The sequence below is a fragment of the Chrysochloris asiatica genome, unplaced genomic scaffold, assembly GCF_000296735.1.
Source record: "Chrysochloris asiatica unplaced genomic scaffold, ChrAsi1.0 scaffold00069, whole genome shotgun sequence".
In the NCBI taxonomy this organism is placed as follows: Eukaryota; Metazoa; Chordata; class Mammalia; order Afrosoricida; family Chrysochloridae; genus Chrysochloris; species Chrysochloris asiatica.
This window is the reverse complement of record NW_006408587.1, coordinates 11,381,190-11,390,629: the sequence shown is the minus strand read 5'-3', so window position 1 is coordinate 11,390,629 and position 9,440 is coordinate 11,381,190. Positions and strand designations below refer to the sequence as shown.

Here is a 9,440-nt window from a genome sequence, read left to right as displayed (position 1 = left end):
TTTCCAGAGGAATATCTGGCATTTCCTTTAATTTCATCTGATAAATAGTAATGACTCAATATGAAAAACTTAGATTTTGAATTATCTAGTACCGTTAATGGTATCTTTGAGGGGAATGGTATTTCCAATATCTTATGATGTCAGGGGAAAAAATATATTCAGTGTTAATATAAGAGGAAAGCTTCTTTGAAAAATAATTTTGTTATGTAGAAGTGAAAATTTATTCACAGTAGTATATTAGATTTGTCCTAATCCTACATATGAGAAATAATCACTATATGTTCTATAACATTTGTTCAACCTTTTCTCAGGGAGCTTCTTGTTCTTACTGTCTATGGTGGTGGAAATGTCCGTGGAGTTGTTTCCAACTCATAGTGACCCTGTTTCCGAGGCTGTAAATCTTTACGGGAACAGAACGCCTCATCTTTCTCCCATAGAACAGCTGTTGGTTTCGAACTGCTGACCCTGAGGTTAGCAGCCCGATTTGTAACCACTATTCTACCAGAGCTCCTTTTACTGTCTATATATGTTATTATATAGATTATAAATGATTACATTATAATCTATACATTAAATTATAAAGTACTTAAGTCTAGATGAGTCTTGCCCATCCCATTGTACTAAGTATGTGAAATAAATATTCCAGAATGAATATGAAATTACATTAATTTTTAATGTAATATTTTATAATTCAGTATGGAGAAAAAAGTACAGTAATTTATAGTTTGTCTTACCATTCTCTAGTTACAGCATATAGGGATTCAGTACACTAATGAATCAACAGAAGATATTGACCCTCAGAGGCATGTAAAAAGTTGATACACAACTGGGATATTAAATATGAGATCATGAATCTCGTTTCCCTAAGTGAATATGAACCAAATCACCCAGGGAAGATAGCAGAAACATTTAACATAATGATGTTGAAGAAGAATATGAAACAAAGTCATGGGTAATTACCTTAGACTAGGAGATACGTATTCTCAAATGAAAATCAGCAAATGAATATCCATGGGAGAAGAGTTTGGAGTCATGGTATACCTGCTGGAGGTACCTGAGTTCATGAATAAATCAAATGCCAAGATGTTAAGCACTGTGATCATAATTCAGCAGAGGATTAGTAAATAAATTGAACTTCTAGAAACTATGGCTGGGAGGTGGAAAGCAGGGCAAATATTTTAATGAATATGGATAAGACTATACCTTAGGGTGTCTGAAATTTGTGAGAATTCCCCCAAAGCATTTCATTGCCCCCTTAATATACAAGGAATACCAGTAAATGCAACTATTATTTAAATGTATATACCATCAATACAGTGATGAGGGAATTGAAGAATTTTACCAACTTCTTTAGTCTGAAATTGATCAAATATGTGTTGATAATTACTGGTGATTGGAATATTAAAGTTGGAAACAAAGAGGAGGAATTGGTTATTAGGAAACATGACCTTGATGATAGAAATGATGCCAGAGATAACATGATAGAATATTGCAATATAAACAACTTATTCATTGCAAATAACTTTTTCAACAACATAAATGGCAACTAGACATATGGATCTCAACAAATAGAATACACAGGAATCAAACTGACTAAATCTGTGAAAACAGATTATGGAAAAGCTCAGTATCATCAGCCAAAACAAGTCCACAAGCAGACTGTGGAACCAACCACCAATTGCTCATATGCAACTTCAGGCTGAAGCTGAAGAAAATTAAAACAAGTCCACAAGAGCCAAAATATGACCTTGGATATATCCCACCTGAGCTTAGAGACCGTCTCAAGAACAGATTTGACACACTGAACACTAATGATGGAAGACCAGAGGAGTTGTGTGATGACATCAAGAACACCAGATATAAAGAAAGTGAAAGTGAAAAGACAGAAAAGAAAGTGAAGTTCAAAGTGGGTATCTGAAGAGACTGAAACTTGCTCTTGAATATACATGAGCTAAAGCTAGTGAAAGAAACAATGAAGTAAAAGAGCTGAACGGAAAATTTCAAATGACTAAAAGACAAAGTCAAGTATTATGAAATGTGCAATGACCTGGAGTCAGAAAACCAAAAAGGACGATCAAGCTCAGCATTTCTCAAGCTATAACAACTGAAAAACATATTCAAACTTCTGGTTGCAATATTGAAGGGTCCTGGTGTGATGCTGTAGGATAATTACTGGAATTATAACTTCAAGGTCAGCAGTTCAAACCCATAAGCTCAGAAACCTTATACAGGGTCTCTGTACATCAGAAATGACTCATCAACACTTAACAACAACATGAACAAAATATGAACAATACAGGAAGCTGAAAAGACAGAAGGAATATGTAAAGTCACCGTACCAAAAGAGAATTGATTGTATAACCAATATACAACTACTTTAGGATATACTGTATAATCGAGAATCAATGGTATTGAAGGCAGAAGTCCAAGCTGCACTGAAGGCATCAATGACAAACATGACTCCAGGAAGTGACAGAATATAAATGGAAATGTTTCAACAAACTGATGCAGCACTGAAAGAACTCACTAGTCTATGCCAAGAAATTTAGAAGACAGCTACATAGCAAACAAACTGGAAGAGATCCATATTTGTGTCCATCCCAAAGGTGACCCCGAGTCCTGGTGTGGCTCTGTGTCAGACTGTAAAGTCATTTGAACTGTTAGGTCAGTGGTTCAAGGTCACCAGCTGCTCCTTAGAAGCCCTCTACAGGGTTGTTATGGGTGGGAATTGACTTGACAACACTTAACAACAGTAATAGCAAAGGTGACCCAACAGAATGTGGAAACTATAGAACAATGTCATTAATATCACATGCAAGTAAAATTTTGCAGTTGCAGCAGTACACTGACAGGGAGCTGCCAGAAATTCATGCTGGATTCAGGAAAGGACGTGGAACGAGAGGTATTATTACTAATTTCAAATAGATCTTGGCTGAAATCAGAGAATGCCAGAAAGATGTTTGTTGTTGTTGTTGTTGTTGTTAAGTGCCATCAAGCCAGTTCCAACTTATGGCAACCCTGTATAGTGTTTCCAGCGAGTGACTGGTGAGTTTGAACTGTCAACATTGTGGTTCAAACGGACCTTGTGATCCAGTGCTTTATTCCACAGCACCAGTTTATTGACTATGCAAAGATATCCAAGTGTGTATCATAACAAACTACTGATAGAAGTGTGAAGAATGGGAATTCCAGAACATTTAATTCTATTTACGTGTAATGTATGCATAGACCAAGAGGCAGTTTGAACAGTACTAGGGGTTATGTGTGGTTTAAAAATCTGGAAAGGTTTGTACCAGGGTTGTATCATTTCACTGCATTTACGCAAGCTGTCAACAGAGCAAATAATTTGAAAGGCTAGACTATAAGAAGAAGATCATAGCATCAAGACTGGAGCAAAGCTCATTAACAACCTGAGATATGCAGATAATACAACTTTACTTGAGGAAAGCAAAGAGAACTTGAAATATTTGATGATGAAGATCAAGAATACAGCATTCAGTATGGATTCTAACACAACGTACAGAAAACAAAATATACACAATTGGACCAGGAAATAATGTCATGATAAAGGAAGACAAGATTGAAGTCATCAAAAGTTTCATATTTCTTGGACACACATTGTTCATGGAAGCAGCAGTGAAGAAATCAAAGGATTTATTGAATTGGGTGAATCTGTTTCAAAAGATCTCTTTAAAATGTTTAAGACCCAAAGTGTCAGTTTGAGGTCTCAAGTGTGCCTGACCCAAGTCAGGGTATTTCAATGGCTTGATATGCAAGTAAAAACTGGACAATGAATAAGGAAGACCAGAGAAGAATTGATGAACTGGAATTGTGGTGCTGGTGAAGAATACTGAAAGTGCCATGGACTGCTAGAAGGACAAACAAATTTGTGTTGGAAACAGTACAGCCAGAATGCACCTTAGAAGCAAGGATGACTAAGCTTTGCTAACATACTTTGGACATGTTATCAGAAGGGACCAGTCCCTGGAAGAGGACATCATGCTTGCTGAAGTAGAGAGTAATCTACAATAGGAAGACCCCCATTGAAATAGATTGACATAGGGATTGCACAATGGGCTCCAACATTACGATTGTGAAGATGGTGCAGGACCACACAGTGTTTGGTTCTGTTATGTATAAGGTCTTTATGAATTGTAACTGCCTCTGTAACATCTAAGCATCATAGTAATTGTAACCAATTTCATTTAGTGAGCCAACGCATAATATGTGTTCAAACTTAGCATCTCATAAATACAAAGTTTAAATCTAAAATAATTTAAAGATTTTGAAAGTGTATAATAATTGCTTAAAAATAATCCTAATTCATTCTTTTTCTAATAATAACTTCCTATTTTGTATAATATGGTCTTCCATTGTAATGTTGCTGTTGTTGTTGTCAGGTGTCATTGAGTCAGAACCGACTCATAGCGACCCCATGCACAGCAGAACGAAACAATGTCCGATCCTGGGCCAACCTCACTACCGCTGCCACACTTGACGCCATCAATGATGGCACCTGGCCAATCCGTCTCGTTGGGGATCTTCCCCTTTTTCTCTGACCCTCCACCTTACCCAGCATGACATCCTTCTCCAGAGACTCTTCTCTCCAGACAATATGTCCAAAGTATGAGAGACGAAGCTTAGCCATCTTGGCCTCCAAGGAGCACTCTGGCTGCACTTATTCCAAAACAGATCTATTGGTTCTTTTGGCAGTCCATGGCACTTTCAGTATTCTTCTCCAACATCACAACTCAAAGGCATCAATTCTTCTACGATCTTCCTTATTCACTGTCCAGCTTTCACATCCATATGAGGCTATTGAAAATACCATGGCTTGGGTCAGGCGCACCTTAGTCCTCAAGTTGACATCTCTGCTCTTCAATACTTTAAAAAGTTCCTGTGCAGCAGATTTGCCCAATGCAATACGTCATCTGATCTCTTGACTGCTGCTTCCGCGAGTGTTGATGGTTGATCCAAGAAGAATGAAGTCCTTGACAACTTCAATCTTTTCTCCATTGATAAGAATGTTGTTTATTGGTCCAGTGGTGAGGATTTTTGTTTTCTTGACATTGAAATGCAAGTAACAGATATGTTTAATGAATAAGAAAGTGGTATGTAAAGACAATTATTTTCATCTTCATAATCAGAATAGATTCTTTGTAGACAATCACATTTAAGGCTTATTTTGATTTAGGAGGATGAAAACACTCGAAGGAAAGTATAATTCTAGGAATGAATGTGAAGTTATCAGAGACTGATACATTTTCTATTTGGGAGGCAGGTGAAGGGAGATCCAAGGTATGTGAGAGACAGTCTACAATGGAGACACACATTATCTAAAAAAAAGTTGTATTTGTTGAGAAACTATGTTACTAAATCGAGAAAGAAATGGTATTACAGTATTCTGATTGTTGTTGTTAATGGCCATCAAGTTGGTTTCAACTCGTGTTCTTCTTGTTAAGTGTGGTCAAGTCAGTTCTGAATCATAGTGACCCTATGCACAAGGGAATGAAATGCTTGCCAGTACTGCACCAACCTAACAATGATTAAGTTTCAGCCAGCCATTTCTGCCAATGTGCTAATCCATCTCATTGGAGGTATTCTTCTTTATCGTCAACCGTCTTCAGTTTCTTCAGGTCTTTCAGTTTGAGAATAATGTTCTTCCCTATTGGTTTTTAATTCCAGGTCTTTGCATTATAATACTTTATTTCCTCTTCTCAAGCAGTCCTTTAAATTTTTCTGTTCCACTCTTTTATTTTTCCTCATTTTTTCTATTTTTCTGTTTTCTTTAGATCTCTGCACTCAAGAACAAGTTTCAGAGTCTCTACTGATATCCATTTTTGTCTTTTCTCTTTCCTGTCTTTTTAATGCTTTAATTCAGTTTCTGAGATGGTTTCTAAATTCAGGTGGGATATAGTCAAGGTCAAATTTTGACTCTCATGAACTTGTTTTAATTTTCCTCAGTTTCATCCTAACCTTGCATATGAGCAGCTGATGATGTGTTCCAAAGACTGACCTGGCCTTGTTTTGGCTGTTGATATTGAGCTTCTTCACCATCTCTTCTTTCAAGAGCAAAGATGTCAGTTTGAGGACTAAGGTACTCCTGACCCAAGACATGGTATTTTCAATAAACTCATCTGCATGTGAAAGTGAATAAGGACAGTGAATAAGGAAGACCATAGAAGAATTGATGTATTTGAGTTATGGTGCTGTAGGAGAATATTAGAAGCACCATGGCCTGACTGCCAAAAGAACAAACCAATCTGTGTTCGAAGAAGTACAGCCTGAATGCTCCTGGAAACCCAGGATGGCCAGACTTTGTCTCTCATACTTTCACATATTATCTGGAGGGACCAGTCCCTGGAGAAAGATAACATGTTTGCTAAAGTGAAGGGTCAGAGAAAAAGAGGAAGACCCCAAATGATATGGATTGACACCGTGGCAGCAGCAATGGACTTAAATGTAGCAATGATTGTGAGGCAATGTTTCATTCTGTTGTACATAGGATTGCTATGAGTCAGTACCAACACAATGGCACATAACAACAACAGTATCTTCTCACAGATGTAGTCAATTTGTTTCCTGAATATTGCACATGATGAATCCCATGTGTATAGTTTCCTTTTATGGTGTTTATAAAAGTTACTCACAATGAATAAATCATTGATCTTACAAAATTCTATCATGTGATATCCAGCATCATTTCTTTCACCAAAACTGTATTTTCAAACTAGTTATCCTTCTTCTTTACTTACAAGTTTTACATTCAATCACCAGCAATTATCAATGCATCTCGATTCCATGTTTAATCAAATTCAGACCGAAGAACTTGGTTGTTGTTAAATGCCATCGAATCTGTTCTGACTCACAGCAACCCTGTATAAGATTTCTAAGAAGTGACTGGTGAGGTCTGAACTGCCAACCTTGTGTTTCAAACCAACCTTGCAGTCCAGTGCATTATCCTGCAGTGCCACATCAGCATTCAAAAGTAATTCCATCTACTTGCTGTGAATTTTTAGATGCAACTAATCAATTTATACCTTGATTTTGGTGATCTCATGAGGGATTTTGAATATCTGGATGAAAATCCAAAACCTTTCAATTAAAATATTTAGTTTTCTCTTAATACTAATCTTAGTAAATAAGAATCCTAGGCTACTTGTAAAGTGGTTGCTACATAAATTAAAATAATATTGATATTAATTTGTTTCCTTTGTAGGCATAAGAATAATATCCTACAACAGAGCATTGTATTTCAAGATCTTGAAATATTCTTTATGAAAATAGTTCTGATGCCATTTTTCTTCAATTTGATGTTCCCACCATAGTAAATCATATGATTGTCTGATTCATAGTGGCCAGTATCAGATCGTTTCAGATCAGTTATGCCTAAGATACCAATCTTTATGGGTCCCATTTCATTTTTGATAACGTACAATTTTCCTAGATTCACATTTCATACATTCCATGTTCTGATTATAAGTGGATATTTGCAGCTGTTTCTCCTCATTTGGAGTTGGGTCCCATCAGTAAATTCAGGTCCTGAAACCTTTGCTCCATTCATTTCATTATGGCCAACTCTATTTTGAGGAGGCAGATCTTTCCTAGTTGTTTTTTCAGTGTTTCCCAACCTAAGGGGCTTCTCTTCTGGCATTATATCTGACAATGTTCTTCTGCTGTACATAATACTTTCATCTTTTGGCACTATATCTGACCATGTTCCTCTGCTAATCATAAGGTGGATAACCATTCAGAAGTGGTCTACCTCTCCTTCTTCCTAGTCTGTCTTATTCTGGAAGCTATGCACAAGGCTTTCCAACAGAGTGACCTTGCTGATATTTAAAATATAAGAGGTATAGCTTCCAGCATCACAACAACATGAAAGTCACCACACTACAACAAACCCACTGATGAAAGGGAGTTCCAAATCATAACAACACTTAAAGGGTTTCCAAAGAACTACTGGTGGGTTTGAACCCATGACCTTGCAGTTAGCAGTGCAGATAACAGTGCCACACCAAATCATTGGCATCACTTTGTTTCTCTTCTGTTTATATAGCCTTAAAGAAGTCCCACTCTTGAACTCCTTCATCTCATCCCCAGTACCCCTAGCCCCAGCCTGTCCCGGCATCGGCCTAGGCCACAGCGCCAGGCTCGTGTCGAAACCAGCTGCTCCTGGCCCGCCCCCTATGGGCCCCGGCTAGAGGTGCCCCGCAGCCGGCCCGCGCAGTCCTGATGCTGACCCAGAGGAAGCCAGTGCTGCCAGCACTTACCATCAACCCCGGCATCACCGAAGGCCCGTCTCCCACCAGCGAGGACACCTCCGACTGATTCACTTGTAGATCAAGCCGGCCATCCGGAACCAGATCATCCGGGAGCTGCAAGTCCTACACGGGAGCAACTCCCTGTACATCGTGGGCTTCTACGGAGCCTTCGACAGCGACGGGAAGATCAGCATCTGTATGGAGCACATGGACGGAGGCTCATTGGACCAGGTGTTAAAAGAAGCCAAGCGGATCCCGGAAGAGATCCTGGGGAAGGTCAGTCTTGCGGTCCTCCAGGGCTTGGCGTACCTCCGAGAAAAGCACCAGATTATGCATCGAGATGTGAAGCTCTCCAACAGTCTGGTCAACTCCCGAGGGGAGGTCAAGCTATGTGACTTTGGGGTGAGCGGGTAGCTCATCGACTCCATGGCCAACTCCTTTGGGGGGACGTGCTCCTACATATCGCCGGAGCGCTTGCAGGGCACCCACTATTCAGTGCAGTCAGACATCTAGAGCATGGGCCTGTCGTTGGTGGTACCCCATGCCCCCGCCAGATGCCAAGGAGCTGGAGGCCATCTTTGGTCGGCCCGTGGTCGATAGGGCCGAAGGAGAGTCCCACAGTATGTCGCCGCGGCTTCCGGCCCGTGGACGCCCCATCAGTGGTCATAGGATGGACAACCGGCCCGCCATGGCTATCTTTGAGCTGCTGAACTACATTGTGAATGAGCCTCCTCCGAAGCTGCCCAGCGGTGTCTTCACCCAAGACTTCCAGGAGTTCGTAAATCAACGCCTGATCAAGAACCCAGTAGAACGTGCTGACCTGAAAATGTTAATGAAGCACACCTTCATCAAACGGTCCGAGGTGGAAGAAGTGGATTTTGCAAGCTGGTTGTGTAAAACGCTGCAGTTGAACCTGCCCAGCTCACCCACGCGCGTACCGCCGGGTGAAGGACGGTGATGATGATGTGGGGCCTCTGTCCCTGTCCAGGCTCCACCCTTGCAGCTCCCCAAGCCCTGCGCCCCAGCCCCTCTAGGGAGGGCCCACCCCTATGCTCCCTCCTGTCACAGTCGGGGTCACACTCTGGATTCTGGGGAACGCTGTGGTTTGGGTGGTCTTCTGGGTCTCTGCTTTCCTAGATTTAAAAACAACAACAACAACAAAAAAAACCTGCCAAG

The 9,440-nt window shown here is 40.0% G+C and overlaps 1 pseudogene; it reads left to right on the top strand.

Moving 5' to 3' along the window:
- Nucleotides 1–5,232: 5,232 nt before the first annotated feature.
- LOC102836082 lies at nucleotides 5,233–9,222 on the top strand (annotated as a pseudogene).
- Nucleotides 9,223–9,440: the final 218 nt, after the last annotated feature.